Genomic DNA, 20355 nt, shown 5'->3' on the forward strand with positions numbered 1-20355 from the left:
TGTATTTTCTAAATCTCAAACATTTCAAAGCCCAAAGGATGGCTATGTTGACATATGATTCAGAAGTTGCAAGTTGTTTCCAATTTGCATATTAATACAATATGCAGGTGACCTGAAAGGAAATATATTCTTTTTTTTTTTTTTTTTTTGACAGGCAGAGTTAGACAATGAGAGAGAAAGATACAGAGAGAAAGGTCTTCCTTTTTCCCTTGGTTCACCCCCCAAGTGACTGCTACGGCTGGCGCATTGCAGCCGGCACGCTGCATCAATCTGAAGCCAGGAGCCAGGTGCTTTCTCCTGGTCTCCCATGTGGGTGCAGGGCCCAAGGACCTGGGCCATCCTCCACTGCCCTCCCAGGCCACAGCAGAGAGCTGGACTGGAAGAGGAGCAACCAGGACAGAATCCGGTGCCCCAACCGGGACTAGAACCTGGCCAGGGTGCTGGCGCCACAGGCAGAGGATTAGCCTAGTGAGCCCTGGCGCCGGCCCAGGAATATATTCTTAAATATAGATGGGATCATAGATTTTAGTGCTAGATACTTGGTTTTTATCAATGAACTTCATTTCCAAATAATAAGAGGGTGGGAGTTGTTCTCCACAGAAATACCATCTCTTTTCTTAGGAGTGGCAGTGCTGAGTAGCACTTCTACAGAGCATCTGCTGCCCATGCCACTTTACAAAGTTAGCACACTGAGGGTCTGTTTTAGTTAGCTTTTTGTTACTGTAACTAAATAGTCAAGAGAAGCTACTTATGAAGAGAAGTTATTGGCTCACAGTTTTGGAGGTTCACAGTCCAAGATTGGACAAGCCCTGTTTGTTCTGCGCTCTGGTGAGGCCAGAGGATGGCAGTGGCAGAGTACTTGTGAAGGGATGGGCCCGTGATGAGCCTGGAATCAGAAAACAGCTCTGGCTTATATACCCAACACTCTCTGGAGAGCTACCTTGAAAGGGTACACTCTCAGTGACCTAAGGACCTCCTTCAACTAGGACCACTTGCTGAACAGCATAATTGGATTGTTGCCACCTTCCTAGGACTTTGAGAATTAGTTTGGTAGCCATATCATATTCAAACCACAGCAAGTTCTCTGTTCCCAGATAAAATAATCTGTTTTTCTTTAATTTTATGACATTACCTTTTCCTTGGTACTATTACCAGGAAACCTGCCATCATTCTGATAATATCTTCTCTCTCCCTGGAGAAAAAGAGCTGTAAATGAGTTGTATTATTACTCATGTTAACCTCTGGATCCATAGGTCTTTATATGGAAGCCTGAAATCCAAAACAATCTGAAGACCAATTTTTTTTTTAAGATTTATTTATTTGAAAGGCAGAGTTACAGAGAGGCAGAGAGAGAGAGAGAGAGAGAGAGAGAGAGAGGTGTTTTCCATGTGCTGGTTCACTCCCCAAGTGGCTGCAACGACTGGAGCTGGGCAGATTGGAAGTCAGGAGCCAGGAGCTTCTTCCAGGTCTTCCACGTGGGTGCAGGAGTCCAAGGACTTGCGCCATCTTCTAATGCTTTCTCAGGCCATAGCAGATAGCAGGATGGAAAGTGGAGCAGCCGGGACTTGAATCAGCACCCATATGGGATGCCAGCACCGCTATGCCACAGTATTGGTCCCCAAATTTTGTTTTTAAAAATTGCTCATTTGATAGCAAACTTAACTTGAGCTCATGTGAGGTTGTTTGCTGTTTGTAATCTTTTGTTTTCATCCTACTTAGTATGACACTTTATACATTTAGATAGAGAAATATAACTGTGTTTAATTATGGGGTGGTGTACCAAATGCTGCAGAAAATATGGAAGCACAATGTATACTACATATTACCTCTTTAAAACAAGTCAGGTTTCCCAAACATTTGGTGAAGAAATTGTGTTGAACAGGAACATTTCCAATTCTTGTTGAAGTAAGAAAACACAAGAATTACAAATATTTCTGTAAGAGAGAACGTTTAAAGATGAATATAATAGGATAATGATATGTGAACAAATCAGAAGATTTTATAGTCTGTAAGCAATTGTTTAAGTGAAGACATTATGCATATTCATGATATTGAACAAGATAATACCCATTTTTAAAAAGATTTATTTATTTATTTATTTATTTGAAAGTCAGAGTTACACAGAGAATGAGAGAGGCAGAGAGAGCGGTCTTTCATCCGATGGTTCACTCCCCAGATGGCCACAACGGTTCGAGCTATGCCGATCTGAAGCCAGGAACCAGCTTCCTCCAGGTCTTCCACGTAGGTGCAGGAGCCCAAGATCTTGGGCCAACTTCTGCTGCTTTCCCAGGCCATAGCAGAGAGCTGGATTGGAAGTGGAACAGCTGGGACTCGAACTGGCACCCATATGGGATGCCAGCACTGCGTGCGATGGTTTTATCCGCTATACCACAGCGCTGGCCCCAAGATAATACCCATTTTTAAAAATTGTTCCTACTTGCAAGAGTTCATGGACATCATCCCAAAATGGTTCCAGTTCACCTGTTAAATGAACACACTTGGAAGGTGAAATCATGGGTCCAGATACTGACCTTTAGAGTTTAAGATTAAGGTCTTTGTATGTCCATATATATACATATACATACATACATATATATATATATATATATATATATATATATATATAAAAACTTGTGTTAATTGTTGCCAATAACGTGAGATACCACTGGACAAAGTGTTTTGTTACTTTACTATTTTAGATGCCTTAGTTAAAGAGTAGCTTGCTGAAAAATTAAAAACACTTCCTTGGGGAATCCCCGAGATTTGTAACGTCCTTTAAAAACCTGAACTCAAGCTATATGATACCTTTTGAGCATCAATTTTCGTAACTTCTCTTTATTGTGTTCTACAACTGTATTTTTAATAGTTATCGTGTCTTTATGAGGTAAAAAAGCAATAGAAAATATTTATGGCCAATGGTTTCCTCATGCATTGAATTCTTGATACAAATTTGATACTGCTCTTGTATATACCAGTGAAAATATATTCAGGCAACTCTGTAATAAATGAAAAAGCAACCCCAAATAATTTAAGGTTTAGAACAAACTGATGAAATGTGTGTTCCAATGAAATATAGAAACATATATTTTGATTTTGAAAAAGTCTTTTAAGAGGAACTGATTATTTTTGTAACCCAAGAATAAACATTAACATTTAGAAGGAATATGCAATTTTCCCTGTTCTTCCCCCTTCCTTCATTCAATGTAAAAATAAATCTCTTACATTAAATAATGCTTATAATTATATTTAATGGCCTTTGTAACATTTTTACAATTAATAGTATTTGGAGATTGTACATCATCACTTATTATCTCATTTGAAATCAAAGAATAAGGAAATGAATTTCCTTATTCACAACTCCGCCACTCTGTTTCCTAGCTGACTGATGGTCAGAGACTTCCCTCTGTTCCTAGATCTCTCACTGCCTGTTCTCAAACTACCTTGGGGGTCCCTCCATCTCAGCAGTGGAGGAGCTTTCCTCATGTCAAGGCCTTCACATGTTTCCAAGCTCTGTGACTTTTCTGCTCACCAGCAAGAGAAAAATCTGCTTGAAAACAGCTCATGTGATTAGATGACCCTCTTCCCTAAAGGATATTCTCTTTTTTAATGATATAATGTGATATGGTCATAGGAGTGCTGTCTCATCATACTGACAGGAGCCATCAAATAGGAAGGCATTGTACAAGAGTAAGGATCATGGGGAATCATTCTTAGAATTCTTATCATCCTATGACAACTGGCTCTAAGTGTAATTAGGTAATGTGACATGGTGGGCTCTGGAATCACATGGTTTTGGTTGAAATCTAGCTCCAAGAATAGCTGTGGTACTTTTGGCAAGTTATATCTTCACTTGTTGCTATAGTTTCTTCGTCTGTTAAGTGTGGTTAATATGCATCACCTACCTCACAAGGTTGGTTTAGAGGAGTAAGTTACATAATATGAGTAAAAGACTTTAATATGGGACCTGAGAAACTATTCAGTAATTGTTAGCTGTCATTATTACTATTATTTGTTATTTTTTAAAAAAATGTTAAGGAATATAACTTCATGCACTTAATATATAAAATTTTGGGAACATGGTGATTCTTTCTCCTCTACCTCCTTCCCACCCATACTTCAACCTTTCTTCCTCCTTCCACTTCCTTTCCCATTCTTATTTTTAACAAAAATCAATTCTCAGTTAATTTTATACTCATAAGATTAATGCTACACTAAGTAGAAAGTTCACCAAATAGTGTGAAGAGAAAAGTAAAAGGCAAAAACAAACAAGAAAAACATTGTTCCTCAATAGTCAAGGCAAGGTTGTTCAAAATCACAGTATTTCATGTGGTCAATTTCGCTCCTATAGATTACATTTTAAGTAGTCTATTAGCTACCACAGATCAGAGAGACCATATATGGTATTTGTCTTTTGGTGACTGGCTTATTTCACTAAGTATCATGGTTTCCAGTTGCATCCATTTTGTTGCAAATGATGTGATTTCATTCTTTTTCACTGCTGTGTAGTATTCCATAATGGATATATACACCATAATTTATTTATCCAGTCTTAAATTGATGGACATCTAGGTTGATTCCATCTCTTAAGTATTGTAAATTGAGCTTAAATGAACATGATCAATACAGATCACTCATTCATATGCTGATTCCATCTTCTTTGGATAAATTCCCCAGACTGGGATGGTTGGATCATATGGTTGGTCTATATTCACCTTTCTGAGATATCTCCATACTGTCTTCCACAGTGCCTGCAGTAGTTTACATTCACACAAATCGTGGATTAAGGTACCTTTTTTCCTGCATCCTAGCCAGCATCTGTTGCTTGTTGATTTCTGTATGAGAGCTATTCTGATGGGGATGAGGTGAAACCTCATTGTGGTTTTAATTTGCATTTCCCTGATGGCAAGTGATCCTGAGCATTTTTTCATGTGTCTACTGACCATTTGAGTTTCCTTTCTTGAAATATGTCTATTCATGTCCTTTGCCCATTTTTTGACTAGGTTGTTTAGTTTTTAGTTGTTGAATTTCTTGAGCTCTTTATAGATTCTGGAAGTTAATCCTTATTCAGTTGCATAGTTTGTAAATATTTACTCTCATTCTGTCAGTGCCTCTTCACTTTGATGAGTGTTTCTGTTGCAGTACAGAAGCTTCTCAGTTGGATGTAATTGCACTTGTTAAATTTGTTTTTTTGATTTCTGGCATCTTTTCCAAGAAGTCTTTCCCTATGACGATGTCTTGCAGGGTTTCCCCAATCACATTGTAGATTTAGGTCTCTGATTCACTTTGAGTGGATTTTTGTGTAAGGTGTAAGATATGGGTCTTGTTTCATACTTCTGCAAGTAGAGACCCAGTTTTCCCAGCACCATATGTTGAAGACAGTATCTTGACTCCAGGGCTTGATTTTTGCTCATTTGTCCGATAAGCTCATTTGTCTGATAAGATAAGCTAGTTGTTGATGTGCAGATTAATTTCTGGAGTTTCTGTTTTGCTTCATTGGTCTGCATGTCTGTTTTTGTGCCAGTACCAGGCTGTTTTGATTATAACTGCCCTGTAATATGCCTTGAGGTCTGGTATTGTGATGGCTCCAGCTTTATATTTATTGTTTAAGATCGCTTTAGCTATTCATAGTCTCTTGTGTTTCTATATAAATTTCAGCATCATTTTTTTCTAGATCTGAGTAGAATGTCATTAGTGTTTTGATTAGGATTGAATTGAATCTATAAATTGCTTTTGGTAGTATGGGCATTTTGATGATGTTGACTCTTCCAATTCATTAACATGGAATATTTTTCCACTTTTTAATGTCTTCTTTTATTTCTTTCTTTAATGTTTTATAATTTTCATCATAGAGAGCTTTGTTGTCCATGGTTAAATTTATTCCAAAGTATTTAAGTTTTTTTTGGTAACTATTGTGATTTTAGAAGTACATGTACATGTTGGGGACGTTTGTTTCTTGTAGGCAGCAAATAGATGGGTCTTGTTTTTTAATCAGTCATCTAATCTGTGTCTTTTAACTGAAAAGTTAAACCCATTTACTTTCAAGGTAACTATTGGTAAGTAATTACTTGGCTCTGACATTTTTCCGTGAATATTCCTGTCCTTTACTTTGGATTTCTTTTGTACTTTATGGAGGATTTTCTGTCTTCACATTCTTCATGATGATGGCTTTCTTTTTGTGTTTTTGTGGGTAGTACATCCTTCAGCATCTTCTGTAGGACCAGCCAGGTGGTGACAAATTCTTTCAATCTCTGTTTGTTATGTAAAGTCTTTAATTTAATTCATAAATGATAGCTTTTCAGGATACAGTATTCTGAGTTGAAAGTTTTTTTTTTTATTAAGATTTGGAATATATCTTGCTGCTGTCTTCTAGACTGTTGGGTTTCTGATGTGAAGTCAGGTGTGAGTTTAATTGGATATGCTCAGAAAGTAATCTGGCATTTCTTACATACATATTTTAGAATCTTTTCTTTATGTTTTACTGTGGAGAGTTTGACTACAGTGTGTTGCAGTGAAGATATTTTCTGGTCATGTCTGTTAGGAGTTCTGTGTGCTCCCCGTACTTTTTACATTTCTTTCTTTCTTCAAATTAGGTAGGTTTTCTGTAATTATTTCACTGAATAAGCCCTCTAGTCCCTTCACTCTTTCCATACCTTCAGACACTTCTAATACCCATATGTTGGGTCATTCGATAGTATCCTATAGATCTCCAACACTGTTTTTGAGTTTTCTAACTTCTTCTTCTTTTTTTTTTTTTTTTTTTTTTTGGTCTGAGTGTAAAATTTCCTGAGATTTGTCTTATATCTCAGATATTCTTTCTTTTGCCTCCTTAACTCTATTGTTAAGGGTTTCTACTGCATTTTTCTTTTTTTTTTTTTTTATTTTTTTGACAGGCAGAGTGGACAGTGAGAGAGAGAGACAGAGAGAAAGGTCTTCCTTTGCCGTTGGTTCACCCTCCAATGGCCGCCGCGGCCGGCGCGCTGCGGCCGGCGCACCGCACTGATCCGATGGCAGGAGCCAGGAGCCAGGTGCTTTTCCTGGTCTCCCATGGGGTGCAGGGCCCAAGCACCTGGGCCATCCTCCACTGCACTCCCTGGCCACAGCAGAGAGCTGGCCTGGAAGAGGGGCAACCGGGACAGAATCCGGTGCCCCGACCGGGACTAGAACCCGGTGTGCCGGCGCCGCTAGGCGGAGGATTAGCCTAGTGAGCCGCTGCGCCGGCCATCTACTGCATTTTTCATTTGATCTATTAAATTCTTCATTTTGTTTGGATTTCTTTTTAAAATCTCAATTTCTTGAGAAAATTTTTCATTCATATCATATATGGTTTTCTTTAGTTAGTGGATTTACTTCTGATTGCTTTTGAGTAAATCTTTTTTTTTATTTTATTTCTTTAATTTTTTGACAGGCAGAGTGGACAGTGAGAGAGAGAGAGTCAGAGAGAAAGGTCTTCCTTTGCTGCTGATTCACCCTCCAATGGCTGCTGTGGCTGGCGCTGTGGCCCGCATGCCACGCTGATTTGAAGGCAGGAGCCAGGTGCTTCTCCTGGTCTCCCATGCGGGTGCAGGGCCCAGGCACTTGGGCCATCCTGCACTGCACTCCTGGGCTACAGCAGAGAGCTGGCCTGGAAGAGGGGTAACCGGGACAGAATCCAGCGCCCCGACTGGGACTAGAACCCAGTGTGCCGGCGCCACAGGTGGAGGATTAACCTATTGAGCCACGGCACTGGCCTGTTTTTACTATTTTTGTAGGACCTCCCACTGCAGTTTCCCCTGAAGTTTTACCCTGGGAGTGTACTTTCTCCAGTTTTTTTTTTTTTTTTAATATTAATTTCATTTAGCCTAGATAAGACCATCCTGTTGCTATCATGCCATCTTGGAATCCCAGTATTATTTGTTCTTTAGAGTCCTTTTTGTGTTTCAGTTTTCATAAAATGAACTTAACTAGAAAATCTAAAGCATGTGTTTAGTAGAAGTAAAGTGATTTTGATCCAAATAGGAATCTTTCATTATCATGAAATCTGACTCATGTGAACATCTCTCAGATGAAAATGTGAGCCCCATTCCCCTATGCCAGGCACAGGATGTTGTGTGTTCTTATATGGCCTGGGCCAGCTGTGTGTGGGTGTACACCTGTGTGCAACGAAGTGTGAGAAGGGTAGAATGACCTGAGTTGACATGACAGGTCAGCATGAGAAGTCCTTTTTGTTGTGTAAGGAATTTGGACTACTGGCAGACAGTCAGTGGGTTTTAAATAGGCATTGGTATGGGAAGATAGATGAATTAGAAAGAAATCTCTGACAGCAGGGTTTAAAGAAAGATTTTGATTCAGTGTGAAAATATTGAATTATGAAAATGCTATTTATGTTCTAATGGTGGGTCGTTGTCAGAACATGCCTCAAGTCCAAGAGCTTCTCCTGAGATAGTAATAAGAAAGTTTGTATTGGGGTCTACGTCTCCCTTTAAGTCCCTTAACAAATCTTTTAAATAAACCAGTGCCCTGTAATTAGGTGCATATACATTGGTAATCATTATATCTTCCTGTTGAATTGATCCCTTAATCATTATATAGTGCCCCTCTTTGTCTCCTCTCCTAACAGTTTTGGTAAAGTTTATGTTGTCCGATATTAAGATGGCTATGCCTGCTCTTTTTTCATTTCTTTTGGCATGGTATATCTTTTTTTTTTTTTTTTGACAGGCAGAGTGGACAGTGAGAGAGAGAGACAGAGAGAAAGGTCTTCCTTTGCCGTTGGTTCACCCTCCAATGGCTGCCGCAGCTGGCGTGCTGCGGCCGGCGCACTGCGCTGATCCGATGGCAGGAGCCAGGTACTTCTCCTGGTCTCCCATGGGGTGCAGGGCCCAAGGACTGGCCACAGCAGAGAGCTGGCCTGGAAGAGGGGCAACCAGGACAGAATCCGGTGCCCCGACGGACAACTGGGACAGAATCTGGTGCCCCGACCGGGACTAGAACCCAGATTGCCGGCGCCACAAGGCGGAGGATTAGCCTAGTGAGCCGCGGCGCCGGCCCGGCATGGTATATCTTTTTCCAGCCTTTCATTTTCAGTCTGTATGGATCTTTATTGGAAAGATGTGTTTCTTGTAGGCAGCAAATAGATGGGTTTTGTTCCTTTATCCAATCAGCCAGTTGGTGTCTTTTAACTGGACAGTTCAGGCCATTAACGTTCAATGTGACTATTGATAAGTAGTAGCTTTGCCCTGCCATTTGCCAAAGATATTTTCTGATATATGTTTTGAACTTCCTGTGATCTTTTGGTGTGAGATTTCCTTCATTTACCTCTTTCATATTGATTACTGTGTTTCTGTGTTTCTGTGTGTAACACATCTTTAAGCATCTTTTGCAGGGCTGGACGAGTGGCGACAAATTCTTTCAATTTCTGTTTGTTGTGAAAGGTCTTTATTTGGGGAAACTGTGATGGTAATGAGGGGCGGTGAGATTGGGGGAGGCTAGATTAGGAAGCCTTTACAGATATTCTTGGTCAGAAAAAGGCAATGTTTCTGAGTCAGAAGCAGGACTAGGTTTGAGTGAGAATAGAGAACTCAGGTAGGTAACAATCTAGGAGATACATCCATGTGATGCCCAGGAATTGTGTAATTCCCCCAGTCAGGTTACCTATATGCACAGAGTGGTCTGTAGGTGGGTAGACCAAGGAGCACTAGCTGGTAGACATCTGGTCTCAGGCAATGCCAGCTGCACTTGACAGTAACTCTATAAAAAACCAAGTAGAATGGAGGAAAAGGAATTCAATGAGTGACTACATTGAATTTACAGAAAGCTCGGTAGTAACCCAGGCATTTAGGGGATCAGTTGAGAATGAGATATTAAATTGTCCCACAAGGAGAACAAATGGAAAATGCAGTTTTAAAATTCTGTGATGCCAGGGTTGCTACATGACTGATATCAGGACTGACTTGGCTGTAGCCCAGAATGAATAATCTCAAATGTCTGTCCATATTGTTTTTTTTCATTTTTTTAATGCTACTTATGTTATACAAGTTTCATATATTTCATATATATAGATTTAGGAACATCATCATATTTCCCACTCTACTCTCCCACCCACCAATGCTCCAACCCTTCTTCCTCCTCCCCTTCCCACTCTTAATTTTTACAAAATCTATTTTCATTTTACTTAATGATACTACCATTAATCCTACACTAAGTAAAAGAGTATAACAAATAGAATGAATCAAAAAGCACTGTTCCTCAACAAAAGAGATAAAGGTTGTAAATGATCATCGAATCTCATTTCACTCCAATACATTATATTTTATGTACTTCCTTAGTGGCCACAGATCAGAGAAAACATATGTTATCTGTATTTTTTGGGACTGGCTTATTTCACTAAGTATGATGGTTTCTAGTTGCATCCATTTTGTTGCAAAATACAGAATTTCATTTGTTTTACAACTGAGTAGTACTCCATAGTGTATATATACCATAATTTCTTTATCAGTCAACAGGTGATAGACACCTGGCTTGTTTCTATATCTTAGCTATTGTAATTTTTGCTGCAGTGAATATGGGGTGCAGATAACTCTTTCAGAGGCTGATTTCTTTTGGTCTGTGTAAATTCCCTGGAGTGGAATGGCTGGATCATGTGGCAGGTCTGTATTCAGTTGTCCGAAGTATCTCCATACTGTCTTCCACAGTTTTATATTCCCACATATAATGGATTAGGGTACCTTTCCCCCAATATCCTAGCCAGCATTTGTTGTTTGTATGAGAACCATTCTCACTGGGGTGAGGTGAAACATCATTGTGGTTTTGATATCCATTTCCCTGATGGCTTGTGATTCTGATTACTTTCCTCAAATGGCTGTTGGCCATTTGAATTTTCTCTGTTCAAAAATGCCTGTTCAAGTCCTTTGCCAATTTCTTAACCCAATTGCTTGATTTGTTCTTGTTGAATTGCTTGAGCTCTTTATAGATTCTGGATATTAACCCATTATCATTTGTGTATCTTGCAAATATTTTATACAATTCTTTTGGTTTCCTCTTCACTTTTTTTTGCGTTTTTTTTTTTTGCTTTTGGGGTCTTTTCCATGAAGTCTTTACCTATTCCAAGGCCTTGCAAAGTTTCTCCAATGCTTTATAGGAATTTGATGGTATCAGGTCTTTGATCCATTTTGAGTGGATTTTTTGTATAGTATAAGATGGAGGTCTAGTTTCATACTTTTCCATGAAGATCCAGTTTTCCCAGTACCACTTGTTGAGGAGACTGCCCTTGCACCAGGGCTTGATTTTAGCTCTTTGTTAAAAATAAGTTGATTGTAGATGAGTGGATAGATTTCTGGAGTTTCTATTCTGTTTCATTGGTCTATACATCTGTTATTGTACCAGTTTCAGGCTGTTTTGATTATAACTGCCCTGGAATATGTCTCGAAATATTGTATTGTGATGCCTCTGGCTTTGTTTTTGTTGTATAAGTTGCTTCAGCTATTTGGATCTTCTGTGTTTCCATATGAATTTCAGCATCACTTTTTCTAGAGCTGAGAAGAATGTTGGTATTTTGAGATCTCATTGAATTGGTAAATTGCTTTCCATAGTATGTACATTTTGATGATATTTATTCCTTCAATCCATGAACATGGAAGATTTTTCCACTTTTTAATATCTTCATTCTTTAATATTTTACAATTTTCATCTTAGAGATCTTTGACATACTTGGTTAAATTTATTATAAATAGTTGGTTAAATTTATTCCAAGGTATTTAAAATTTTTTGTAGCTATTGTTAGTGGGATTGATCTTAGAAGTTCATTTTCAGCCATGGTGTTATCTGTGTATACAAAGGCAATTGATTTTTGTGTGTTGATTTTATATCTTTCCACTTCACCAAACTTTTTTATGAGTTCCGATATTCTCTCAGTGGAGTTTTTGGGGTCTCCTATATATAGGATCATGTCATCTGCAGGTAGGAAGTTTGATTTCCTTTTTTCCAATTTGTAACCTTTTGATTTCTTTTTGTTGCCTAATGGGTCTGGTTGAAACTTTTAAGACTCTTTTGAATAGCACTGGTTGTAGTGTGCATTCTTGAGGTTCCAGATCTCACTGGGAATTCTTACTGCTTTTTCCCTTTCAGTAAGATGCTGGCCATGGGTTTATCATAAGTTGCCATGATTGTGTTGAGGAATGTTCCTTCTATACCCAGTTTGCTTAAGGTTTCATCTCAAAAGGATATTGTGTTTTCTCAAGTGCTTTCTGCATTCATTGATATAACTGTATGGGTTTTGTTCTTCAATTTGTTAATGTGATGTACCACATTTATTGCTTTGTGATTGTTGAATCATCCCTGCATACCAGGGATAAATCCCATTTGGTCTGGGTGAATGTTCTTTCTAATGTGTTGTTGGATTTGATTAGCTAATATTTTGTTGAGGATTTTTGCATCTATACTCATCAATAATATTGGTCTATAGTTCTCTTTCTCTGTTTTATCTTTTTCAGGTTTAGGAATTATGGTGATGCAGGTTTCATAGAAGGAGTTTGGGGGAATTCCCTCCCTTTCAATTGCTTTGAATAGCTTGAGAAGAGTTAGAATTAGTTCTTCTTTGAATGTCTGGTAGATTTAATTCAGCAGTAAAGCTGTTCAGTCCTGACCTTTTCTTTTTTGGAAGGGCCTTTTTTTTACTGATTCAATCTCTGTTGTGAATATTGATCTGTTTAGATTTTCTATGTCTGCGAGACTCAGTTTTGGTAGATTATTTGTGTCTAGGAATCTATCCATTTCCTCTAGGTTTCCTAATTTGTTGGCATACAGCTCTTTGTAATAGTTTCTGAGGATTTTCTAAAATTTCTGTAGGATCAGTTATTACATTTCCTTTTCTGTCTCTGATTTTATTGATTTGTGTCTTCTCCCCTTTTCTTTGGTTAGTTGGGCTAATGGTATATAATTTTTTTTTCAAAAAAAGTTTTAATTTCACTGATCTTTTGTATTTTTTGTTTCAATTTTATTTATTTCTTCTATAATTTTAATTATTTCCTTCTACTAATTTTGTGTTTGGTTTGTTGTTTTTCTGTGTCCTTTCGATGCATTGATAACTGATTTATTTGGTATCTTTCCAAATTTTTCATGTGAGCATGCATTGCTATAAACTTTCCTCTTAACACTGCTTTTCCTGTGTACCTATAAGTTTTGATATTATGTATTGTCACCTTCATTTGTTTCCAGAAAATTTTTTTTATTTCTCTTTTCATTTGTTCTATGACCCACTGTAGATTTAGGAGTATGTTGTTCATTCTCTATGTGATTTTTTTTTTTTGTCCAGCTGAAAGATTTCCAAAGATTAGTCTTCTAGCTCAGATATTCTTTGTTCTGCCTCAGCAAGTCTATTGTTTTATCTGTTGGATTCTTTATTTCTAATATTTCATTTGGATTTCTCTTTAAAAATCTAAGTTTCATGTGGAAATTTTCATTCATGTCCTGTATGATCTTCTTTAGTTCATGGATCTATTTCTGATTGCTTTTTTTTCAAGGAGCAGTCTATTTATTTATTTATTATTCATTTGACAGACAGAGAGACGACATAAGCAGAGATCTCCAGTCTGCTCAGTTCATTCCCCCGAATGCCCACGACAGCTGAGGTTGAGCCAGGAAGAAGTCAGGAAACAGCCTGGCACTCCATCAGTGGTTCCCACGTACTTGGCAGGGACCCACGAACTTGAGCCATCACCTGCTGCCTCCCAGGGTGTGTGTTGCAGGAAGCTGGAATTGGAAGCAGAGCTGGGACTCGAACCCAGATAGTGCAGTTGGGGCGCAGGGTTTCCAAGCTGCCTCTTACCCACTGCTTTGGTGGCTCGGAAGCCCCTCCTGGGACAGAGGCCCGGCAGGGGGCCGCCCCAGCACCACCCTGTCCCAGGATGAGCTGGCCATCTTGTCTGTCTCCCTTCCTCTGACTTCTGATTGCTTTTGAGTAATCTATAATTAATTTTTTGAATTCTGTTTCCAGCATTTCATCAATATCTTCAATTTCACATGCTTATATTGAAATATTGGTGTGTTCCATTGTGTGTTGGGGTGGCCATGGTGTCTTCCTTATCCTTGTTTCTTGAATTTCTGCATTTATTTTTAGGCATTTGTAGAAATTTTTTCCTTTGATGGCTTTTATCTTTGAGGTAGTCCTCTGTGGCTTAGTGGGGACTCTGTGCTTTCAATGAATACCAAGAGGTGTGTGGTGTGTATGGCCAGGGAGCTCTGGTCAGTGCTCCAGGGTGGGTGAATATCCATGGTAACTCCCAAGTTGCGCACAGTAGATCTCCTCTTGTTAACACATTGTGAGAAATGGTCACCTCTGTTGTTGTGATCACACTCTTACCTCTGTTCCTCCAACATGAGCAATCCCTGGGTGTTAGCCTCCAGTGGGTTCAACACTCATCTGCTTTGCCATATGAACCACACAAATGATCTATGCAGTCGTCACTCTGAGAACAGTTCTTGCTGCAGTGACTCACCCCAGGCAACTAAGGAGCTCCACTTATGTGGAGCTGTACCCAGTTATTGCCTGGAGACCCAGCTATACCCTGAACCCTCTCATTTAGCCACCGAGTCCTGATGGTCTCAGCACACAAGGCTTCCTCAGTTGCTTGGTGCAGAAGTTCCGCACTTCCCTGCCAGCCTGTTCGGTCCACAGAGAGGCATATGTTCCCCATGCCAGCTCTACCTAAGCAGCTGAGACTCAGAGCCTATGGTATGTTGGGAGGCTTGAAGTGCCTCACAGTCTTAAATGGGTGCCCAGCCCCCTGTCAATCCTCCCAGCCAGGCTCAAAGTCAGTGAGTTCTGCAGATTTTTCCCTTTGCTAGAATCTGTAGATCACATGTGCTCACAAGAGCCACTGTCCAAATCTTGTCCTCTCCATGCTACTGCTCTTAATACTGCCAAGAAGATGGAGTTCTATCTCAGCCAGTTGCTGTGCATGCACAGAAAGGCTTCTGTAGGTGCCGCTGAAGCTCAAAATGGCGTTTGCCATCTCTCTGCTGGGCAGCGGGCACCATCATGGGGAGGATGGGTTGAGAGAATCATGCCCCTTTTACTTCCACTGGGTCTGTGAGTAACTGCTCCTAGAGCTCCATGCTGGACTCACACCATGCTCTCCCTTTGGCTATATCACTGCAGGTTGCTGCAGTCGCGTGTTGTGTCTTTGTAGGTGCTATGTGTCCACACTTTTCGCACAAGTCCACGGGTTCCTCGTCCTGCTATACAATTTCCTCTGCAGTTTTCTATTTCTCCTCTGAGAGTGCACTTCCTACAATTTTTTTTTTTTTAAATTTATCCCTAGCCTAGCACAGTACATCATTCCCTGTTCCGCTATCTGGGAATACCTGAAGCATATTCCTTTCCATATTCTTGAACAGACCCCTGAGTCTGCCTCAGAGAGATCAGAGAGGGGAGATTTGACAGTGAGAAACTTGTGTTCTGAGTGACATACATCGTCAGGGGGCTCAGGCACACCACTAAACACCAGATCTCTGGGAAGGGCCACGTTGTTAAGGCTCCCTTCCTATTTCAGAGTGCCCCAGATTCTTTGTTGAAAGGCTCCCCACCCTTCTTCCCCCAACAGGTCTCATTTCCATTAACTTCCTTGGCCCAGGCATGTAAAATTCTGCTGCAAGAAAATCAGGGTTGAGGGAAAAGCCCCCGTTTTCTTTATCAGAAAACATCCTCTGCCACACCATTTGCATTTTTGGTTTGGGTGGCACTCCTTGTTTTGATTGCCAGATCACTTGCTGATGGCAGACACAGACTGGTCTGTGGCAGGCAGATAGTGCAGTTCCAGTGATCCTTCCTCCTGGCAACACGAGCAGTTTTACAGAATTAGGACATGAACTGTCCTAGAAAGCCTGTGGGATACACCCAGTGTGTGGCCTCTTCTGAATCAGTCCTTCTGTTCTCATTTGGTTGCTCCGAAGTAAGAGCTTTGGTTAAATTTTGTGTAAGGAACCAAATCTTTCAGAGCAAGTAGAGATCAACTTTTTGGAGAGACTTCTTTTTTCTAGTCATCCTTGAACTTGGAGGGTATCTTGCAAATGACCTTTTCTGAAACTGTTCTGTGGCATGCAGGCACCTCTCTGAGTGATAATGAGTGTAATATATCAACATCTTTCCACTTTGTCCATTTACTACCAGGAGATGGAGAATTGGGAATCATTGGCAAACACACCTGATTTGTTAGATGTGTGTGAGGAGGGTTTGAGAAGGATTTTCTACTTACATCTTTGCATATCTAAATGTATTTGTGTTTGTATTCCTTTTTATAATTACCTTAAATGGACCTATCTGTTCTGGTTTCATTTGCCTTGAGTTTAAAATTTCTAGAATTTTGGTATGATTTTCACATTTGATACTGTGCTTTTTGGGTATTAGATACCAACTTTATGTGAAAGGCAGAGTTACAGAGAGAAAGGGAGAGACAGAGGGAGGAAGAGGTCTGGCTGGTGGTTCACTTCCCAAATGGCTACAACTTCCAGGGCTGGACCAGGCCAAAGCAGGAGCCAGGAGCTTCATCTAGGTCTTCCACGTGAGTGCAGGGGCACAAGTACTTGGCCCATCATCCACAGCTCTTCCCAGGCACATCAGTAGGGACCTAGATTGCAAATGGAACAGCCAGCACTTGAACCAGGACACATATGGGATGCTAGCTTCACAGCTTGCAGCTTAACCCAGCTATGCCAGCCCAATACCTCTGTTTTTTAATTCCAAAGGGACATTTCATTCTAGACCTCCTTTGTATATATAAAAATTGGCAAACTGAATGCCAGGTGTGTCTCTTCCTCAGCATTTCCCCTCAAATAGGCATCACCACTTTACTTTTCTCATTAGCATCACTCAGGTTCACAATTTTGGAGTTTTACAACTCTTGTAAGTTGGTACCTCACATCAATTTCCTAAACAGATGATATCCAGGTATTTATTTTGCACTTACCCAATGACTTTTATTTTTATAGCCTAATATTTCTTTCCAGAGACTTATTAGTTTACATCTAGATAGATCATCGTGATAGCCTTCTTTGACCTTTGACAGACTTTCCACCCTACTTAATCCATCCTGCATATTAAAGTTGTTGGTTATCCACCGTCTATTTTCCTCCCTCTCTTAATAATCAATGTACTGGCTAAGTTTCTGCTCTTCTTCTGGGTGGCAATATATAATTTTTAGTGATTAGCAGATTTAATATAGTTTATAGACACAATTCTAAGAATATAATTATATTCCATTCTGCCCTCTTCCTCCATTCCTCCCTCACCCTCTCTTCTTCTTTCCCTCCCACCCTCTCTCCCTTCCTCCCTTCCTTTCTTTCCTACCTACCTACCTACTTATCTACCTTCCTTGTTTCAGCTTTTAAGATAACATATTTTAAATTAACATTATAGTAAAAAGCCATAATGCTTCACCAAATAATTTTAACAGGTAAAAAACAAAAAGACTGTTATGGTAATATGAGTAATAGCTGTAAGCAAAAATTGAATGGAAAAATGATGATTTTGCCCACATACAATAATTTTTAAAGTAATTTCAGATAATTAAAACTATAGCAATATGACATTCTTAACCATTAATTTGACAAAGATATAAAACTATATTACAAAACTATATTTGAAGCAATACTGATACACACGGGCATTTTTGGTCTTTTTATTTTATTTTTAATTTTAGCTCTCATATATAAGGGAGAGCATGCAGTATATTTTTTTTTAAACTTTTATTTAATGCATATAAATTTCCAAAGTACGAATTATGGATTACAATGGCTTCCCCCCCATACCGTCCCTCCCAACCACAACCCTCCCCTTTCCCACTCCCTCTCCCCTTCCATTCACATCAAGATTCATTTTCGATTATCTTAATATACAGAAGATCAGCTTAGTATACATTAAGTAAGGATTTCAACAGTTTGCTCCCACACAGAAACATAAAGTGAAAAATAATAGATGATTTTTTTTAAATGATGATGAAATCAGATCAGACCTATTGTCATGTTTAATCCCAGTGAGAGTCAAGTTGGGAGTTGATAGGTTGATAGTTTCTTTTTTTTTTTTTTTTTTTTTTTTTTTTTTTTTTTACAGAGGATCAGTTTAGTATGCATTAAGTAAAGATTTCAACAGTTTGCACCCCCATAGAAACACAAAGTGAAATATATTGTTTGAGTACTCGTTATAGCATTAAATCTCAATGCACAGCACATTAAGGACAGAGATCCTACATGAGGAGTAAGTGCACAGTGACTCCTGTTGTTGACTTTACCAATTGACACTCCTGTCTATGGCATCAGTAATCTCCCTATGCTCCAGTCATGAGTTTCCAAGGCTATGGAAGCCCTCTGAGTTCTCCGATTCTTATCTTGTTTAGACAAGGTCATAGTCAAAGTGGAGGTTCTCTCCTCCCTTCAGAGAAAGGTACCTCCTTCTTTGAAGACCTGTTCTTTCCACTGAGATCTCACTCACAGAGATCTTTTGCCAGAGTGTCTCGGCTTTCCATGCCTGAAATACTCTCATGGGCTTTTCAGCCAGATCCGAATGCCTTTAGGGCTGATTCTGAGGCCAGAGTGCTATTTAGGACATCTGCCATTCTGTGAGTCTGCTGAGTATCTCCCTTCCCATGTTGGATCACTCTCCCCTTTATTTATTCTATCGGTTAGTGTTAGCAGGTACTAGACTTGTTTATGTGCTCCCTTTGACTCTTAGTCCTTTCATTATGATCAATTGTGAACTGAAATTGATCACTTGGAATAGTGAGATGGCATTGGTACATGCCACCTTGATGGGATTAAATTGGAGTCCCCTGGTATGTTTCTAACTCTACCATTTGGGGCTAGTCAGCTTGAGCATGTCCCAAATTATATCTCTCTTCCCTCTCTTATTCCTACTCTTATGTTTAACAGGGATCACATTTCAGTTAAATTTCAACACTTAAGAATAACTGTGTATTAATTACAGAATTAAACCAGTCATATTAAGTAGAACAGACAAAAAAACTACTAAGAGGGATAATGTATTAAGTTGTTCATTAACAGTCAGGGCTATGCTGATCAAGTCACCGTTTCCCATAGTGTCCATTCCACTTCAACAGGTTTCCTTTTTGGTGTTCAGTCAGTTGTCACCGATCAGGGAGAACATATGGTATTTGTCCCTTTGGGACTGGCTTATTTCACTCAGCATGATGTGTTCCAGATTCCTCCATTTTGTTGCAAATGACTGGATTTCGTTGTTTCTTACTGCGGTATAGTATTCTAAAGAGTACATATCCCATAATTTCTTTATCCAGTCTACCGTTGATGGGCATTTAGGTTGGTTACAGGTCTTAGCTATTGTGAATTGAGCTGCAATAAACATTAGGCTGCAGACCGCTTTTTTGTTTGCCAATTTAAATTCCTTTGGGTTAATTCCAAGGAGTGGGATGGCTGGGTCGAACGGTAGGGTTATCTTCAGGTTTCTGAGGGATCTCCAGACTGACTTCCATAGTGGCTTGACCAGTTTGCATTCCCACCAACAGTGGGTTAGTGTCCCTTTTTCCCCACATCCTCGCCAGCATCTGTTGTTGGTAGATTTCTGAATGTGAGCCATTCTAACCGGGGTGAGGTGGAACCTCATTGTGGTTTTGATTTGCATTTCCCTGATTGCTAATGACCTTGAACATTTTTTCATGTGCCTGTTGGCCATTTGGATTTCCTCTTTTGAAAAATGTCTATTGAGGTCCTTGGCCCATCTCTTAATTGGGTTGTTGGTTTTGTTTTTGTGGAGTTTCTTGATCTCTTTGTAGATTCTGGTTATTAACCCTTTATCTGTTGCATAGTTTGCAAATATTTTTTCCCATTCTGTCGGTTGTCTCTTCACTCTCCTGACTGTTTCTTTTGCAGTACAGAAACTTCTCAATTTGATGCAATCCCAATAGTTAATTTTGGCTTTGACTGCCTGTGCCTCCCGGGTCTTTTCCAGAAACTCTTTGCCTGTGTCAATATCTTGAAGGGTTTCTCCAGTGTTCTCTAGTAACTTGATGGTGTCAGGTCGTAGATTTAGGTCTTTAATCCATGTTGAGTGGATTTTTGTGTAAGGTGTAAGGTAGGGGTCTTGCTTCATGATTCTGCACGTGGAAATCCAATTTTCCCAGCACCATTTATTGAATAGACTGTGCTTGCTCCAGGAATTAGTTTTAGATCCTTGATCAAATATAAGTTGGCTGTAGATGTTTGGGTTCATTTCTGGTGTTTCAATTCTGTTCCATTGGTCTATCCATCTGTTTCTGTACCAGTACCATGCTGTTTTGATTACAACTGCCCTGTAGTATGTCCTGAAATCTGGTATTGTGATGCCTCCGGCTTTGTTTTTGTTGTACAAGATTGCTT

General features: G+C 39.5%; 1 protein-coding gene and 1 pseudogene across 1 annotated transcript in view; one reads left to right on the plus strand and one right to left on the minus strand.

Annotated features, from left to right (window-relative positions):
• Positions 1-14666, minus strand: part of LOC138843129 (mothers against decapentaplegic homolog 5 pseudogene) — a 30951-nt pseudogene extending 16285 nt beyond the window's left edge.
• PRDM5 (PR/SET domain 5) overlaps positions 1-20355 on the plus strand; it is a 256431-nt gene that overhangs the window by 57185 nt on the left and 178891 nt on the right.

This window comes from Oryctolagus cuniculus, chromosome 8 (genome assembly GCF_964237555.1).
Source record: "Oryctolagus cuniculus chromosome 8, mOryCun1.1, whole genome shotgun sequence".
NCBI lineage: Eukaryota > Metazoa > Chordata > Mammalia > Lagomorpha > Leporidae > Oryctolagus > Oryctolagus cuniculus.